Source organism: Anomaloglossus baeobatrachus (genome assembly GCF_048569485.1).
Source record: "Anomaloglossus baeobatrachus isolate aAnoBae1 chromosome 5 unlocalized genomic scaffold, aAnoBae1.hap1 SUPER_5_unloc_12, whole genome shotgun sequence".
Classification (NCBI taxonomy): Eukaryota; Metazoa; Chordata; class Amphibia; order Anura; family Aromobatidae; genus Anomaloglossus; species Anomaloglossus baeobatrachus.
In genome coordinates, this window is record NW_027441787.1 from 286,315 (window position 1) to 304,838 (window position 18,524).

At 47.2% G+C, this 18,524-nt stretch overlaps 1 pseudogene; it reads left to right on the forward strand.

Moving 5' to 3' along the window:
• Positions 1–371: 371 nt before the first annotated feature.
• The window catches only part of LOC142258824 (uncharacterized), a 55,924-nt pseudogene continuing 37,771 nt past the window's right edge, over positions 372–18,524 (forward strand).

Genomic DNA, 18,524 nt, shown 5'->3' on the forward strand with positions numbered 1-18,524 from the left:
GATCGGATATAAAGTCTCCAGTAATTATGTTACTATACAGGATTCTTTCTAATGTCACATCGTCATCTTCTCCCCATTCAGGTCCCTACAATATCGGATCCTCTCAGTGGAGATCTTCTATATAAGAGAATTCTCCTGATTGACCTATCAAGGATGGATATGGATAGGGACAAGATGGCGGAGAGGATATTACACCTCACCCTAGAGATCCTCTTCCGGCTTACTGGAGAGGTGAGAGATTCTGATGACGTCACATTACATCATTCTTATCTATGGGAATAACAGATGGACAGAACTGGAGAGGTGAGGACTCTGGAAATGTCTGGAGTGAGATTTATTACTGTGTCTCTCCATAACCAGGATTACACAGTAGTGAAGAAGACCTCTAGTGAGCGCTGTCAGGCCCCTGTGTCTGAGGGATGGGGAAGACCCCTGAGCCCAATCACGGGGCCTCCACCTCACCCCCCGATACATGAGGACATCAATGACCAGAAGATCCTAGAACTCACCTACAAGATGATTGAGCAGCTGACTGGAGAGGTGACACTGCTGGGAATGCTGGGACATTATACAGTAACGCTATGAAGGGATCGGGGGTGACGGTATCATTGTATGTGTCAGGTTCCTATAAGGTGTCAGGACGTCACCGTCTATTTCTCCATGGAGGAGTGGGAGTATTTAGTAGGACACAAAGATCTGTACACGGACGTCATGATGGAGGTTCCCCAGCCCCTCACATCACCAGGTAATAGACAGGACTAAATACACACGGCCTATAATTATCTGTATGTAAGGAATGAATTCAGTCCCTGTATGTGTCTCCTCCAGGTCTATCCAGTAAGAGGACAACACCAGAGAGATGTCCCCGTCCTCTTCTCCCACAGGACTGTAAACAAGAAGATCCCGATGTTCCTCAGGATGTGTTTCCTCCAGTTCTATCCAGTAAGAGATATCTACTCATGTACTTTTTGCACTAATTTTGTGGTTACATTTTTAGACTTTCTGCTGTGGGTTTTTTCAGCTGTATTTTCTTTGCTTCTGGTTCTTCTGCTGTTTGTTTCTAGTGCCTTCTCTATGTTGTTATGAAGGCAACTCAAAGACCTGCAGATGGTTCATGAATGCCCTGTTTCCCTGAAAATAAGACCTAGTTACAGTCAGGGCCAGCGTCAATAGGAGTCAAACTGCGCTATTTCTTAGAAACCCCAGTCTCATAGGGACCCCATCAGTTGTAGTCTAAGGTTGATTGCTTAAGGACCTTTGATGCTGTTGCGGGCGGGGAATTGACCTTCAGCAGGAGGGGGGGCACTCGAGACGCTCGGATCCGGGCGGTTGAGGTGGCTCTAGTGGCAGCCGGACCCGGGCGCAGCCGTCCGTCACCCGCAAGTGAAAAGGGGGTAGTTATACAGGGGAGGTTTGTCAGTGACGCCACCCGTGGGTTGCGGTGATTGTTGGTGACACCGCCGCTGCCTTGGTATGGGGGTGCTCGGGGCTGATGGAGCGGGGCAGCAGGATGTTATCCCCTCCACGGGTATGGGAGGTGTTGTCCCGGGGCCCAGGTGTTGGTGGGATGGAGTGATGGGGCACAGTCTGCGGGGTTGGACCGGATGATACCAGTGTACTCACTGTTTGAATAAAGTCACACAGAGTCCAGATAGTAAACCAACTGACGATAACCGGTAGCCTCCGGAGGGGTGTGCTTGGGTCCCGCACACCGGTTGACAGAACAGGGGCCCTTCCTTCTGCACTTTTGGTTTGTGTCTTGTGTATTGACTAGTCCGCATGAAACGGGGAAGTCCACTCCCGGTGTCTTTTCTGTGGGATCTGTGGCCCGCGAGAACTGAACCGTGGGATCTTAACAGGAACTTGCAGACGCCCTATCCCCCTCGTTGGGCTTCCGTCTCGCTCTATCTGGGCTGACGGTGGGACAAGACTTGGAATCTTGTCCCCTGCTGGTTAATTAGAAAGGTGCTTGAAGCTGTCCTCGCTCCAGGGTTCAGGGACCCCGACTGTGCACAGCCTCTGGACCGGATTCCCGCTGTCGGCACCGGCGGGCTACAACCCTGCCCCGGTCCACTTAAGGTCTCCCTCGACCGGATCTCCATCGCCTGTGGCCCAGCTCTGCCGTTTGCCACCTAACCTAGTCAGGTTAAGTAGTCCGGGGCTCCAACCCCTGAGCACCACTTCACCGTCCTCTCACTTCAACTGTCTAGCACTGTTCTGTGTGTTTCCCTCCCCTGACACCTCAGAACCCCTAGGTGGGCGTCACCATCTGCCTGGTCCCACCCACTGTTGTGTCCCTATTGTCTTGGGGGGGTGACTAGGGTTTGATGGCTGGTGTTGGATACCTGTGTGTGGGGTTTTGTGTTGGAAGGCCAAGGAGGAGGGAGTCCTGCACCTGGAAGATGGATGCAGTCCTCTGTGACAACCTGATTTTGTCAGGGCGTCACAATGACTTCAAAGTCATGTGACATGATGTAACCAAAGGTCTTTTAATTGCAGGAGTCTAAATGAACTGAACAGGACACAGGCTGGCATGCAGGACTGGCATTAGGGGAAAGGGAGAGTAAACTGGGAAATTTCAGAGGGCTCCCATTTTCCTAGTGGCCTTAGTGTTTATATGCCAATTATAGGACTGTTTAAGGACCTTATTGACATCACGTCATGTGACCAAATGTCTCAATTGCAGGAGTTTTAAGCAGAAGAGGAGACAGGCTGGTGTGTGTGTGTGTGTCTGTGTGTGTGTGTGTGTGTGTGTGTGTGTGTGTGTGTGTGTGTGTGTGAAATGTCAAAAGGGGCAGAGCTTGGCCAGAACAAGGGTGTGATGCCACCGGTTCTCTAATTCGTAACAATTGCGGCGTTCCCTATGCCAGAAATCTCACTCCAGTCCCTAATGTCATTTTCAGTGTACATAGCCGGTCTTGATGAATTGGAGCCCAAATGTCTATCTGCACAGACAGCAAGACCCTGCTACATGCTTTCGTTACAAAGCCTAAGAATAGGCCATCAACGTTACAGTCCTGGACATCCCCGTTAAATTTTCACCATTTGTCTTTATTTTATTTTCGTCTTGGAAAAAAAATCTCTTTAAAATTGTTTATGTTGTGGATCAATGTCACAGATGTTTGCAGGTTATTCCACTGTCAAGGCGGTGTCAGGATCTGTGGAAACTACACTCTGCCTGCTAACGTCTCTTATGTCTGTGAGCAGCGCAGGGAGACACAGGCATCAAACCACAGATTTAGGCAGGCTAGCAAGAGTTAACCTCTGCTGGGTTGCTAGTTGGTGTATTTGACCAAATGCTGCGGGAAGCCAGTATCATTCTCTCCCCTCCTGTATAAGCTGGCTGGGCTATTCCATTAATGCCAGCTATAGGTTACCTATACTGTTAGCAAGAAATTGGCCATAATAAAGTATTAACTTATGGGACCACTCAGTAGTGTCCCATAAGGAATTGCCTACTCCATAAAGCATAAATGACTGGAGAAAAGAAGGAGATACGGCAAAGAACATGTGTGAAAAATTCCATTTTATTCATAAAAATATCAGATATAATAAAATCACAACAATATGTGGTCAAAAGGACAAGGATCGGACAGGAGGTGGGGGAAGGTGGGCTGGGGAGGGGAGGGGGGGGGGGCTTGAGGATGTGGGAGCAACCTGCCTCTCAGAAGCAACCAGGGTGAAGAATCAAGTGACTGAGTTGCCATCAATTGTAGGACCAACCTATAGTAAGGAGCTGGTGGTGAATTGGGGCCAAGAGAGAAAATGAAGGATATGTGTCATGTGAACCACATGAGATATGCAACCAATCAGCAAGTGGGTATACATGCATGTAGTAAGCCCATCTGGAAAATGTGAAACCACAGTGGAAATAAGGCAAAGTGACTGCGCGGAGCCACAGGCGAGGTCCAAGTGACTCCTCAATTTGCACATAAAGAAATGTGTATATATATATATACACATGCACAGCAAGTCTGAGCCAGGTGCACTGCGCAATCAAGGGGCCTGAAGATATGGAAAGGTTTTCTCAATTATAATTGTGGCAAAGGAGCTGAACCAGAGGGGGGCTACTAAAGTGTACATGCAAAAATAATCACCGGCTGAGGCAGCACACATGTAATCTCCCATTATGTACACCACAGACATGTAAGAGTTAATACTGGTGCTGCACAGAACCAAGGGAGAATTTAAGGCAATACCAGGCACAGGGTTACTGTGCGATTATTAGTCCCAATCCAATTCACCATGCAGCCAAGGGAAGGCAGAACAATGGAGGGGCAACATAAATAAGTATACCTGGTGGTTGGTTCCGAGGGGCAGGAAACAGCCTCCTGACATCTGTTTCGCAGCGTTGCTTTTTCGAAGGAGGATTGCTCCCACATCCTCAAGCCTCCCCCCCCTCCCCAACCCACCTTCCCCCACCTCCTGTCCGATCCTTGTCCTTTTGACCACATATTGTTGTGATTTTATTATATATGATATTTTTATGAATAAAATGGAATTTTTCACACATGTTCTTTGCCGTATCTCCTTCTTTTCTCCAGTCATTTAGGTTACCTATACTGGTCTGGTGAGGTGTTGTGATCCAGACTTACGATTGGTTGTTGTGCATTATTACTGTGAACTGTTGTGGTGTTAACCCTTGTTGTCTTTTTGTTGCTGCCTATTTATTTCTGTGAGTTTGCCATTTGTCTCGTCTGTCTTAATTTGTGTTTCCTGTCTGTTTTAATCTGTGTTTCCATCATACTCCTGCCAATCACACGCCAGGGTGTATGCTATGGACAATTATACGCTTCTGTCGTTGCCTGAATCTTTGGGAGGAATGCTGTGTGACGGTGTCCACACGACCTCCTTGGTCAAACAATATATTGCTGAAGATGTTGCGTCGTTTGTGAGATCGGTACGTGTGACCGCTACAAAACGACCTATGAGCGATCTCGGCAAATCGTAGCAGCGATTTGGGCGTGTCACATCGCTAACGAGATCGCTAGCAATATCGTTGTGTGTAAAGCGGCCTTTAGATGTCGAAATTGGACAACAGATTCAGAATACATTTTTTCCTAATTTAATTTCTGATGTTATGGTTTAAAAAAATAAATATACTTTCAAGATAATATTAAAAAAATAATAACATTGTGTTTTTTATTTTTAGCAGATGACTGTATTGGGAATTCAGATGGAAATCTAATATCTTCAGAATTTATAACACATGATGAAGGTATCACACGTGATACATATGACGAGCAAGTCCAACAGAATTGTAAGCAAAATAAAAGTTACAGAAGGGATGGGGAACATGAAACGGCTTCCACAGGAGAGAAGCCATTTTCATGTTCAGAGTGTGGGAAATGTTTTATTCAGAAAACAGATCTTGTTAGGCATCAAAGATCTCATACAGGGGAGAAGCCATTTTCATGCATGGAATGTGGGAAATGTTTTATTCAGAAAACTGCTCTTGTTTTGCATCAAAGATCTCATACAGGGGACAAGCCATTTTCATGCTTGGAATGTGGGAAATGTTTTATTCAGAAATCACAACTTGTTTTGCATCAAAGATCTTATACAGGGGACAAGCCATTTTCATGCCTGGAATGTGGGAAATGTTTTACTTGGAAATCAGAACTTGTTAGGCATCAAAGATCTCACACAGGGGAGAGGCCATTTTCATGCTTGGAATGTGGGAAATGTTTTACTTGGAAATCAGAACTTGTTAGGCATCAAAGATCTCACACAGGGGAGAGGCCATTTTCATGCTTGGAATGTGGGAAATGTTTTATTCAGAAAACAACTCTTGTTATCCATCAAAGATCTCATACAGGGGAGAAGCCATTTTCATGCTTGGAATGTGGGAAATGTTTTATTCGGAAATCACATCTTGTTTTGCATCAAAGATCTCATACAGGGGAGAAGCCATTTTCATGCCTGGAATGTGGGAAATGTTTTACTGGGAAATCAGAACTTGTTAGGCATCAAAGATCTCACACAGGGGAGAGGCCATTTTCATGCTTGGAATGTGGGAAATGTTTTATACAGAAATCAGATCTTGTTAATCATCAAAGATCTCATACAGGGGACAAGCCATTTTCATGTTCAGAATGTGGGAATTGTTTTACTCGGAAATCACATCTTGTTAGTCATCAAAGATATCATACAGAGGAGAAGCCATTTTTATGTTCAGAGTGTGGAAAATGTTATTTTACAAAATCAAATCTCGTTAAACATCTGAAGAAGCTGCACAGGGAAGGAACCTTTTTCATGTTGTGAACATTTGAAATGTTTAATTGGTAAAACAATTCTTGTTGACCATGAGAAAACCCACACAGTAGAGGAGACATTCTTGCATTCAGAATTTGGCAAATGTTTTTATCATTAATCAGGTCTTGTTGTCAGATGAGTCACATGGGAGAAGGATTCATGTTATACCGTGAGTCAAAGGGTTTTATCCTAAAATCAATTGCTCAAGTAAGAATTGGTCAGGGAAAACACCATTTTCTTTTTAAACTTACCGTATTATTATGACCATAAGACGCACCTATGTTTTAGAGGAGGAAGATAGAAAAAAAAATTGAAACAAAATATGTAGTCATGACGCACTGTTGTGAGGGGGAACCTGCTGCTGACATGGTAAGGCTGCTTTCACACATCCGCTTTTAGCAGAGCTGGCCAATCCGGTTCTAAAACCTATGCAACGGATGCGGCGAAAAAAACGCATACTTTGCATACGTTTTTACATGCGGTCCGTCTGGTTTTTGCCGGTTGCGGCTGGCTACTGAGCATGCGTAGTGCAAAAAAAGGATGTGATTTTTGCCGCAGGACGCTTTATCCGGCGTCCATAGGCATGCATTGGAAATCGCGACGCATCGGCCGGATGCGGCGCGATGCGGTTTTTTTCGCCGGACAAAAAACCGTGCCAGGCAACGTTCCATCCAGCCACCGCATCGGCTAAATATGCCGCATCCGTCAAAAACTGGATGGAACGCAAGGCCATGCGGCACAATACGGCGCTAATGTAAGTCTATGCGAAAAAAAACGCAACCGGCGGCAAAAAAAAAACGGTTGCGTTTTTTCTGCAAAGCGCCGAATTGTGCCGCACAGGAAAAACCGGATATGTGAAAGCAGCCTTATAGGGGTAATATCCCCCCCCTGATTCTGTACTAATGTCCCCCATTTAGGCCCCTTTCAGTAATGTTTCTCTCTTCCTGGTGTATATGTCCCTCATCCGGGCAGATATGTTCCCCATCTTTCTCCCATAATAGTATACATGATCCCCATCCTGGTATATATGGCTCTCATCTTGGTATGTTGGTGTTGGGGTGGTTTTCGTGACGCTACCCACGGGTTGTAGTGATGCTGGGCAGCACCGCTGCAGTGAAGGTGGCGGGCTTCCGGGAGCGGTGTCGGGGCTCAGCTTTGGTGTTAACCCCTCCGTGGGTAGGGGCGGTGTGTCCCGGGGCCCGGTTGCGGGGAGATATGGTGCGGGGCACAGTGCTGCGGTGTGATGCGGTACTCACGATTTAGTCACTCAGGGTCTCTGGTAAACCAAACAAGATGTAGAACGGGCTGCCCACAGCCGGCTGCAGCACTGGACGGTGTGACTGGGTCCCCTTTCTCCTGCACCTAACGTAAGTGGACCACGGTGCCTAAGCACGGGTGGTCCGCTCCCCGGCGGATATGTCGTGGGAGCTCCTTTGCCCGCAGGCGCTGGCCCTTGGATTTATGGCCTCTGGCGGTGGCTGCTATCCAGTCGGGTTGGGCTGTTGCCTTCAATCAGGTCTTTGGTTGGGAAAGGACCCCGTGAGGTCCAGACCTCAATCAGTAAATTCGACTATATGGTGGCCTACGGCCTAGTCAGGGTCTGAGTACCCTTCCTGGTGCTCCGGTAGACTGCTGGCTCCCCGGTTCGGGTCCGGCGGGCTCCAACCCGGTTCCGGTCCTACGGTTCCACCGGTCGTGTTCCCGGTCTCCTGCAGGTGGCCCCTGCTGTCTGCCTGCCTGCCTGACTGTGTGAGGGTCCTAGGCTCCGTCCCAGGCCCCTTGCAGCGCTGTGTGTCACACTCTGCTCTCCACTCAACTGTGCCAACTGTACTCCTCACTGTCCACAACTGGACTCTACTCCTTACTATCCAACTCTGAACTTCACACTGCACTACTCAGACTACTGTCCACGACTGGACTGAGATGCTTCCCTGCCTCAGGCCAGCAGACTTCTCGGTGGGTGTGTCTTTCCGCCTGACTCCGCCCACCCGGTGTGCCTGTCTAACACTGAGGGAGGCAATCAGGTCTTGATTGACGGATGTTAACTTCCTAGTGTGGGGGTGTGTGTGTGTGGTGTCTACTAACCTGTGACCCCTGGTTGTCCAGGGCATCACATATATGTTTCTCATCACGCTGCAGACATAAAAAAACAACTGATTATACTCACCATCCCTCTGCTCCCCCAGTGTGCGGTGTTGTCTTTGATGCTGGCAAGTGACTTCAGTGTATAAGCGGCACATTGCATGACGTAACTGCCATGCACCTACAGGTACACGTGGACGTCGGCTGCCGGAATATTCACTGGTCCCCCACACCTAGGATTATGGGCGTGTGGAGCAGTGAATATTCATTCTCTAATAAAAAAACACGTGATCACCGAGCTGCAGCAGTTAGCTGGTGACTGGGTGATCATGTGTGCCTGCTATTAATGAATGAATATTCACTACTCCCCATGCTCATAATCCCGCTCATCTCTCGATGCTGGCTTCAGTGCGTTGAGGTAGACTGGATTATAAGTGAGGGGAGCAGTGAATATTCACTTTTGTTATTAGCGGGCACACTGTTAGCCCTGGTTTCTGCCTCCTGTGACCCACTCCTCCACCGCCACCCCTCCAGTCACAGTCACATCAGGACTATGACGCACCCCCCCTTTCCCTAAGACCCCCCCCCCCCTTTTCTACACAATTTATTTTGGGGGGGAGGGTGTATCTTAAAGTCCGAAAAATATGGTAATTGGTTAACAAATAGTAAGAGTAAAAAATTACAATACAATCAAAATCGTATAACATAAAAGTGCACAAATCATTGTGAATCTGTCTGACCGTTTCAGGCTCCACCCTCTTTCATTAAACTTCTCTTACATTTCAGACTAAAAATGTCAAAACTCACTAAATGTTTGAACAGTTAAGGTGTGTGATGCACAAAATGTGTGACTTTTACACAATAGTTCTTGCACAATGTGTTTGATGGATTTCCCCTTAAATAGTGCTTATCACAAATCTGTTGCTGCCTTTATTATTTACTAAAACAGTGGAGAGCCGCAGATTAGTGAATGTTCTAAATATAATCCAGTACCAAAACTTTTGGAAGTGTCCCTAATGTCCTCCCAAAGAAACTTTCAGGTTGTGAGATCCCACAACCCTCAGCGATCACTGATCGTGTAAGAGTGAACTCTACGACCCCAGCTATGCGGCATCCTTCTTAAGCAGTTCAGTAAAATCTTAACGGGAAGGTGTCGTCCAAAAAAAAAAAAAAAATAATAACTTAAAAATGTAAAGTATTAATGTTTTGCTCAAATATTATTTGTTTTTAATTGAGCAAAATAAAAAAATAAAAAATTTGATATTTTCCACTCTGAAACACTAGAGGAAGCAGCTGCTGAAATCTGAAACTGTAGAAATAGCCTGGATTACAGCTGCAGTAAAGTGGGCGGAGTCTGCTCTCCTGTGTGTGATGTCACCTCCCCTCCCAATCTGAGGGATTCCAAAGGATAACACAGAATGAAGTTTAGATCACAGTGCACAGCCATTTTGTTGGTGACAACAAATGTCTAAAGTGTCACCAAGGACAGCAGGAGTATCACACAGGATAGGATTAGATACACGGCTCAGCAGACAGTATTACACAGGAGAGGATTAGATACACAGCTCAGCAGACAGTATCACACAGGAGCGGATTAGATACTCAGCTCAGGAAGCAGTATCACACAGGAGAGGATTAGATACACAGCTCAGCAGACAGTTCCAAACAGGACAGGATTACATACACGTCTCACCGAACACGTATCACACAGGATAGGATTAGATACACAGCTCAGGAGACAGTATTACACAGGACAGGATTAGATACACAGCTCAGCAGACAGTATCACACAGGAGAAGATTAGATACTCAGCTCAGGAGGCAGTATCACACAGGATAGGACAAGATACTCAGCTCAGGAGGCAGTATCACACAGGAGAGGATTAAATACACAGCTCAGCAGACGGTTCCACACAGGACAAGATTAGATACATGGCTCACCGAACACTTATCACACAGGACAGGATTAGATACACAGCTCAGGAGACAGTATTACACAGGAGAGGATTAAATACACAGCTCAGCAGACGGTTCCACACAGGACAGGATTAGATACACTGCTCAGGAGACAGTATTACACAGGAGAGGATTAGATATACGGCTCAGCAGGCAGTATCACACAGGATATGATTAGATACACAGCTCAGCAGACTGTACCACACATGACAAGATTAGATACACGGCTCAGCAAACAGTATCACACAGGAGAGGATTAGATACACAGCTCAGCAGACAGTATCACATAGGAGAGGATTAGATACACGGCTCAGCAGACGGTATCACACAGAATAGGATTAGATACACAGCTCAGCAGACTGGTCCACATAGGATAGGATTAGATACACGGCTCAGCAGATAGTATCACACAGGACAGGATTAGATACCCAGCTTACCAGACAGTATCACACAGGACAGGATTAGATACATAGCTCAGCAGATGGTACCACACAGGACAGGGTTAGATACACGACTAACCAGACAGTATCACACGGCAGAGGATTAGATACACAGCTCAGCAGACAGTATCACATAGGAGAGGATTAGATACACGGCTCAGCAGACAGTATCACACAGAATAGGATTAGATACACAGCTCAGCAGACTGGTCCACACAGGATAGGATTAGATACAAGGCTCAGCAGATAGTATCACACAGGACAGGATTAGATACCCAGCTTACCAGACCGTATCACACAGGATAGGATTAAATACACAACTCAGCAGACGGTAACACACAGGATAGGATTAGATACACGTCTCACCGAACACGTATCACACAGGATAGGATTAGATACACACCTCAGCAGACAGTATCACACAGGACAAGATTAGATACACAGCTCAGCAGACAGTATCACACAGGAGCGGATTAGATACTCAACTCAGGAGGCAGTATCACACAGGAGAGGATTAGATACACAGCTCAGCAGACAGTATCACACAGGATAGGGTTAGATACACAGCTCAGCAGACAGTATCACACAGGATAGGATTAGATACACAGCTCAGGAGACAGTATTACACAGGAGAGGATTAGATACACGGCTCAGCAGGCAGTATCACACAAGATATGATTAGATACACAGCTCAGCAGACGGTACCACACAGGACAAGATTAGATACAAGGCTCAGCAAACAGTATCACACAGGAGAGGATTATATACACAGCTCAGCAGACAGTATCACATAGGAGAGGATTAGATACACGGCTCAGCAGACAGTATCACACAATAGGATTAGATACACAGCTCAGCAGACTGGTCCACACAGGATAGGATTAGATACACGGCTCAGCAGACAGTATCACACAGGACAGGATTAGATACATAGCTCAGCAGATGGTACCACACAGGACAGGGTTAGATACACGGCTAACCAGACAGTATCACACGAGAGAGGATTAGATACACAGCTCAGCAGACAGTATCACACAGGATATGATTAGATACACAGCTCAGCAGACAGTATCACATAGGAGAGGATTACATACACGGCTCAGCAGACAGTATCACACAGAATAGGATTAGATACACAGCTCAGCAGACTGGTCCACACAGGATAGGATTAGATACACGGCTCAGCAGATAGTATCACACAGGACAGGATTAGATACCCAGCTTACCAGACCGTATCACACAGGATAGGATTAAATACACAGCTCAGCAGACGGTAACACACAGGATAGGATTAGATACACGTCTCACCGAACACGTATCACACAGGATAGGATTAGATACACACCTCAGCAGACAGTATCACACAGGATAAGATTAGATACACAGCTCAGCAGACAGTATCACACAGGAGCGGATTAGATACTCAACTCAGGAGGCAGTATCACACAGGAGAGGATTAGATACACAGCTCAGCAGACAGTATCACACAGGATAGGGTTAGATACTCAGCTCAGGAGGCAGTATCACACAGGAAAGGATTAGATACACAGCTCAGCAGACAGTATCACACAGGATAGGATTAGATACACAGCTCAGGAGACAGTATTACACAGGAGAGGATTAGATACACGGCTCAGCAGGCAGTATCACACAAGATATGATTAGATACACAGCTCAGCAGACGGTACCACACAGGACAAGATTAGATACAAGGCTCAGCAAACAGTATCACACAGGAGAGGATTATATACACAGCTCAGCAGACAGTATCACATAGGAGAGGATTAGATACACGGCTCAGCAGACAGTATCACACAATAGGATTAGATACACAGCTCAGCAGACTGGTCCACACAGGATAGGATTAGATACACGGCTCAGCAGACAGTATCACACAGGACAGGATTAGATACATAGCTCAGCAGATGGTACCACACAGGACAGGGTTAGATACACGGCTAACCAGACAGTATCACACGAGAGAGGATTAGATACACAGCTCAGCAGACAGTATCACACAGGATATGATTAGATACACAGCTCAGCAGACAGTATCACATAGGAGAGGATTACATACACGGCTCAGCAGACAGTATCACACAGAATAGGATTAGATACACAGCTCAGCAGACTGGTCCACACAGGATAGGATTAGATACACGGCTCAGCAGATAGTATCACACAGGACAGGATTAGATACCCAGCTTACCAGACCGTATCACACAGGATAGGATTAAATACACAGCTCAGCAGACGGTAACACACAGGATAGGATTAGATACACGTCTCACCGAACACGTATCACACAGGATAGGATTAGATACACACCTCAGCAGACAGTATCACACAGGATAAGATTAGATACACAGCTCAGCAGACAGTATCACACAGGAGCGGATTAGATACTCAACTCAGGAGGCAGTATCACACAGGAGAGGATTAGATACACAGCTCAGCAGACAGTATCACACAGGATAGGGTTAGATACTCAGCTCAGGAGGCAGTATCACACAGGAAAGGATTAGATACACAGCTCAGCAGACAGTATCACACAGGATAGGATTAAATACATAGCTCAGCAGACGGTACCACACAGGACAAGATTAGATACACGGTTCAGCAAACAGTATCACACAGGAGAGGATTAGATACACAGCTCAGCAGACAGTATCACATAGGAGAGGATTAGATACATGGCTCAGCAGACAGTATCACACAGGATATGATTAGATACACAGCTCAGCAGACAGTATCACATAGGAGAGGATTAGATACACGGCTCAGCAGACAGTATCACACAGAATAGGATTAGATACACAGCTCAGCAGACTGGTCCACACAGGATAGGATTAAATACACGGCTCAGCAGATAGTATCACACAGGACAGGATTAGATACCCAGCTTACCAGACAGTATCACACAGGATAGGATTAGATACACAGCTCAGCAGACGGTACCACACAGGATAGGATTAAGTACACAGCTCAGCAGACAGTATCACACAGGAGAGGATTAGATACACAGCACAGCAGGCAGTATCACACAAGAGAGGATTAGATGCACGGCATGGGGGGGGTAGCGAGGGGTGTCAATGAAGACACGGTAGCAGCAGCTGCGGGGGAGGGGCAAGGAGAGTGGGGGGTATCATTGGAACATTGGAGACAGTAGCATAGGCGGTGGTGGGGGGAGGGGCGTAGGTACTCACATGCTCTACACACACACAAACACACACAGCTCTGCTGCATGCTTGCCGGCAGCGGCAGAGGGGGAGGAGAGCAGGGCTGGGTAGAGCGGGGGGAGGGGGTGTCATTGGAATCGGTAACAGCGGGGGGAGGGGAAGCGCCCCGGCGCCCCGTACTCATACATCCCGGTGATTGACAGGGGTAAAGTGGAGCAAACATCATACGCTGTGTGCGCCACAATGATGGTGCTGATCTACTCCCTCTGCTGTGATCTGGATAGCCCAGGGGGCGCGTGCATTTCACAGCAGATGCCTTCTCTAATGTTACTAAATGGGGTCGGAGCCCGACTATCAGAGTCTATGCACAGAGGGCTGCCATAAAGGAGGTGAGTATCTGTCCTTACAAACACCAAATCCAAGATGGCAGCGCCCAGTGCCTCCAGTAAAATTAGAATTAAATAAAAACTAAATAAGCAGTGATTTTAATTTTGTATTAAAAATACTTGTTTTCATAATCACTATTATTAATATAAAAATAAAAAACTGCGACACCTTTCCTTTAAACAAGTATATGACCGCGCTGGATTAGTTGAGAGAGCAATGTATCGTGCTTAGAGCAGCTGCAGAGATTTGTGGGATTCGCTCTGCACACTGAGATCCCACAAAATGGAAATTCAGGTTCCACTTTGCAAGTAAGTTGGGTATTTTGAGAGCCTTTAGGAACATTTGTGAAAGGTTTTGATACTGGATTATATTTGGATAATTCACTAATCTCAGGTTTCCCACTGCTTTATTTACTAAAAAGCGCAGCCCCAGATTGGAGATAGGAACTCTGAAGTATATTACATTGTATATAATTGCATTTCAAAGCTTTTGTTTTGTTAATAAATGCTTGTAAATATATATTCTTCATGCCTGTCTTTCTCTATTGTCTAGATGTGATGATTTTGCCTCAGAACATCTGTAGACATTTCACACTAAAATAATGAGGGGAGAATTGAATCACACTGCATCCTAGATATGTGGAAGTTGTTAAGATGCTCTGATCCCAATTTATCAAAGCTTTTATGCCAAAAAATTGTCACAAAAACTCTGAAAAGTCTCAAAAATTTGGATCAATTTAAAGTGGTGCCAAATTTTGGCGGCTTTTGGCATTTTCACTTTAAAATTGGCAAAGTTTGGGTGGGACGGGGGCGTGACAGCACAGCTCCTTTTGTCATTTTACCTGTTTACCAAAACATTTTCAATATACAGTTATGTAATCGATATGCGTTTTTAAGTGCTGATTCTCAGCTTTAATTTGAGGGTATTAACATACTAATTGGAGCCAGGGCTTAGGAATTACAGCCCATAAACATGTAGCGGTCTCTTTAAAAAGAGACCAAAAGTAACTGGACAATTATCTTAAAAGCTCTTTAATGGGCTGCGTAGGATATTCCCTCATGAATCCATTATAAATTAAGCAGATAAAAAGGTCTGGAGCTGATTCCAGATGTGACATTTGCATTTGGAAGCTGTTGTTGTAAATCCACAACATGCGGTCAAAGGAGGAGAACATCATTAGGATAAAAAATGAGAGCTAATAGTAATGTTAGGGGTGGCCAAATCAGAAATTTGGTATAACAAATGAACGCACTCGAGAGCATGGGAACTCAAAGAGGTCTGGATGTCTAAGGAAGACAATAGTGATGGGTGATCACAGAATCCTTTCCTTAGTGAAGGAAAAGTCCTACACAACATCCACCCAAGTGAAAAAACATTCTCAAGAAAGTAGACGTTTCAGTATCTAAGTGTGGCACCTGCTTTGGGAGCGATGTATAGAATTCCACCCACATTCACCTCTACAGATGTTGCTTCTTTGGTTGAACTGCAGAATACTACAACTCCCAAGGTGCCATGCAAATCTGGGGGAGGAGGAAACAGGACGGGGGGGAGGGGGTTGTGGAAGGAAGTTGAGCCATCTTGGAGGGGTGAAGCTGCCACTCTGTATGATGAGAGACTGAGTTCTGAAGCTAGAGGATGCACTATGGGTAGGAGCTGCTGTCCTCCAGGTTTACCATGCCGAAGAAGGATTTTGCCTGCTGTACCCAGGGCCGGATTATAGGCGGGGCAGGCGGGGCTTCAGCCCCGGGGCCCCCACCATAAGAGCTTCCAAGGGGGCCCCCACCACCAAGGCCATAATTGCCACCCGTCAGCAATTTTTTTTTTTTGTTTTCTTCACACCCTCTCCCCCTCCGTAAAGACAGTCTAATACATCAGCTGTGTTTTCGGGGGGGGGGGGGGGGAGGTGTGCACACCTACATTTATTTGTATCTGCGTCTCTAAGACGCAAAAACAAACTGCGGGCGCAGGACGCTGATTGACCCCGGAAGTAGTTTGTACTTCCGGGGTCAGAGGTATGCCTGCTCCCTGCTCTGCTGCGGGGTCCAATGCCGCGGCCGTCACAGCAGGAAGCCGCCCAGGCCGCGGATGAGAAGACCGGCACCGCGGCCGCGGATGAGAAGACCGGCGCCGCGGATGAGAAGACCGGCACCGCGGCCGCGGATGAGAAGACCGGCGCCGCGGATGAGAAGACCGGCGCCGCGGATGAGAAGACCGGCGCCGCGGCCGCGGATGAGAAGACCGGCGCCGCGGATGAGAAGACCGGCGCCGCGGATGAGAAGACCGGCGCCGCGGCCGCAGATGAGAAGACCGGCGCCGCGGCCAGGAGAGGAGACTCACCGGAGCAGGAGGATGGCCGCGGCACCGGAACAGCAGCAGGAGGACGGCGGCCTATACCGGAGTAGCAGGAGGATGGCATCAGAGCAGGTAAGGGCAGAGCTGAAGAAAGATGTGTGGTGTGTGAAGCAGAGCTGTGTGTGAAGCAGAGCTGTGTGTGTGTGAAGCAGAGCTGTGTGTGTGTGTGAAGCAGGGCTGTGTGTGTGTGTGTGTGAAGCAGGGCTGTGTGTGTGTGTGAAGCAGAGCTGTGTGTGTGTGTGAAGCAGAGCTGTGTGTGTGTGTGTGTGAAGCAGAGCTGTGTGTGTGTGTGTGAAGCAGAGCTGTGTGTGTGTGTGAAGCAGAGCTGTGTGTGTGTGTGTGAAGCAGAGCTGTGTGTGTGTGAAGCAGAGCTGTGTGTGTGTGTAGCAGAGCTGTGTGTGTGTGAAGCAGAGCTGAAGAAAGATGTGTAGTGTGAAGCAGATGTGTGTGTGTGTGAAGCAGAGCTGAAGAAAGATGTGTGGTGTGAAGCAGAGCTGTGTGTGTGTGAAGCAGAGCTGTGTGTGTGTGAAGCAGAGCTGTGTGTGTGTGTGAAGCAGAGCTGTGTGTGTGTGTGAAGCAGAGCTGTGTGTGTGAAGCAGAGCTGTGTGTGTGTGTGTGTGTGTGTGTGTGTGTGAAACAGAGGTGTGTGTGTGAAGCAGAGCTGAAGAAAGATGTGTGTGTGAAGCAGAGCTGTGTGTGTGAAGCAGAGCTGTGTGTGTGAAGCAGAGCTGTGTGTGTGTGTGAAGCAGAGCTGTGTGTGTGTGAAGCAGAGCTGTGTGTGTGTGTGAAGCAGAGCTGTGTGTGTGTGTGTGAAGCAGAGCTGTGTGTGTGAAGCAGAGCTGTGTGTGTGTGTGTGTGTGTGTGTGTGTGTGTGTGTGAAACAGAGGTGTGTGTGTGAAGCAGAGCTGAAGAAAGATGTGTGTGTGAAGCAGAGCTGTGTGTGTGAAGCAGAGCTGTGTGTGTGAAGCAGAGCTGTGTGTGTGTGTGAAGCAGAGCTGTGTGTGTGTGTGAAGCAGAGCTGTGTGTGTGTGTGTGAAGCAGAGCTGTGTGTGTGTGTGAAGCAGAGCTGTGTGTGTGTGAAGCAGAGCTGTGTGTGTGTGTGAAGCAGAGCTGTGTGTGTGTGTGAAGCAGAGCTGTGTGTGTGAAGCAGAGCTGTGTGTGTGTGTGTGAAACAGAGGTGTGTGTGTGAAGCAGAGCTGAAGAAAGATGTGTGTGTGAAGCAGAGCTGTGTGTGTGAAGCAGAGCTGTGTGTGTGAAGCAGAGCTGTGTGTGTGTGAAGCAGAGCTGTGTGTGTGTGTGTGAAGCAGAGCTGTGTGTGTGTGAAGCAGAGCTGTGTGTATGTGTGAAGCAGAGCTGTGTGTGTGTGAAGCAGAGCTGTGTGTGTGTGTGAAGCAGAGCTGTGTGTGTGAAGCAGAGCTGTGTGTGTGTGTGAAGCAGAGCTGTGTGTGTGTGTGAAGCAGAGCTGTGTGTGTGTGTAGCAGAGCTGTGTGTGTGTGAAGCAGAGCTGAAGAAAGATGTGTAGTGTGAAGCAGGTCTGTGTGTGTGTGTGAAGCAGAGCTGAAGAAAGATGTGTGGTGTGAAGCAGAGCTGTGTGTGAAGCAGAGCTGTGTGTGTGTGAAGCAGAGCTGTGTGTGTGTGTGAAGCAGAGCTCTGTGTGTGTGTGTGTGTGTGTGTGAAGCAGGGCTGTGTGTGTGTGTGTGTGAAGCAGAGCTGTGTGTGTGTGTGAAGCAGAGCTGTGTGTGTGTAGCAGAGCTGTGTGTGTGTGAAGCAGAGCTGTGTGTGTGTGTAGCAGAGTGTGTGTGTGTGTGTAGCAGAGTGTGTGTGTGTGTGTGTGTGAGAAGCAGAGCTGTGTGTGAAGCAGAGCTGTGTGTGTG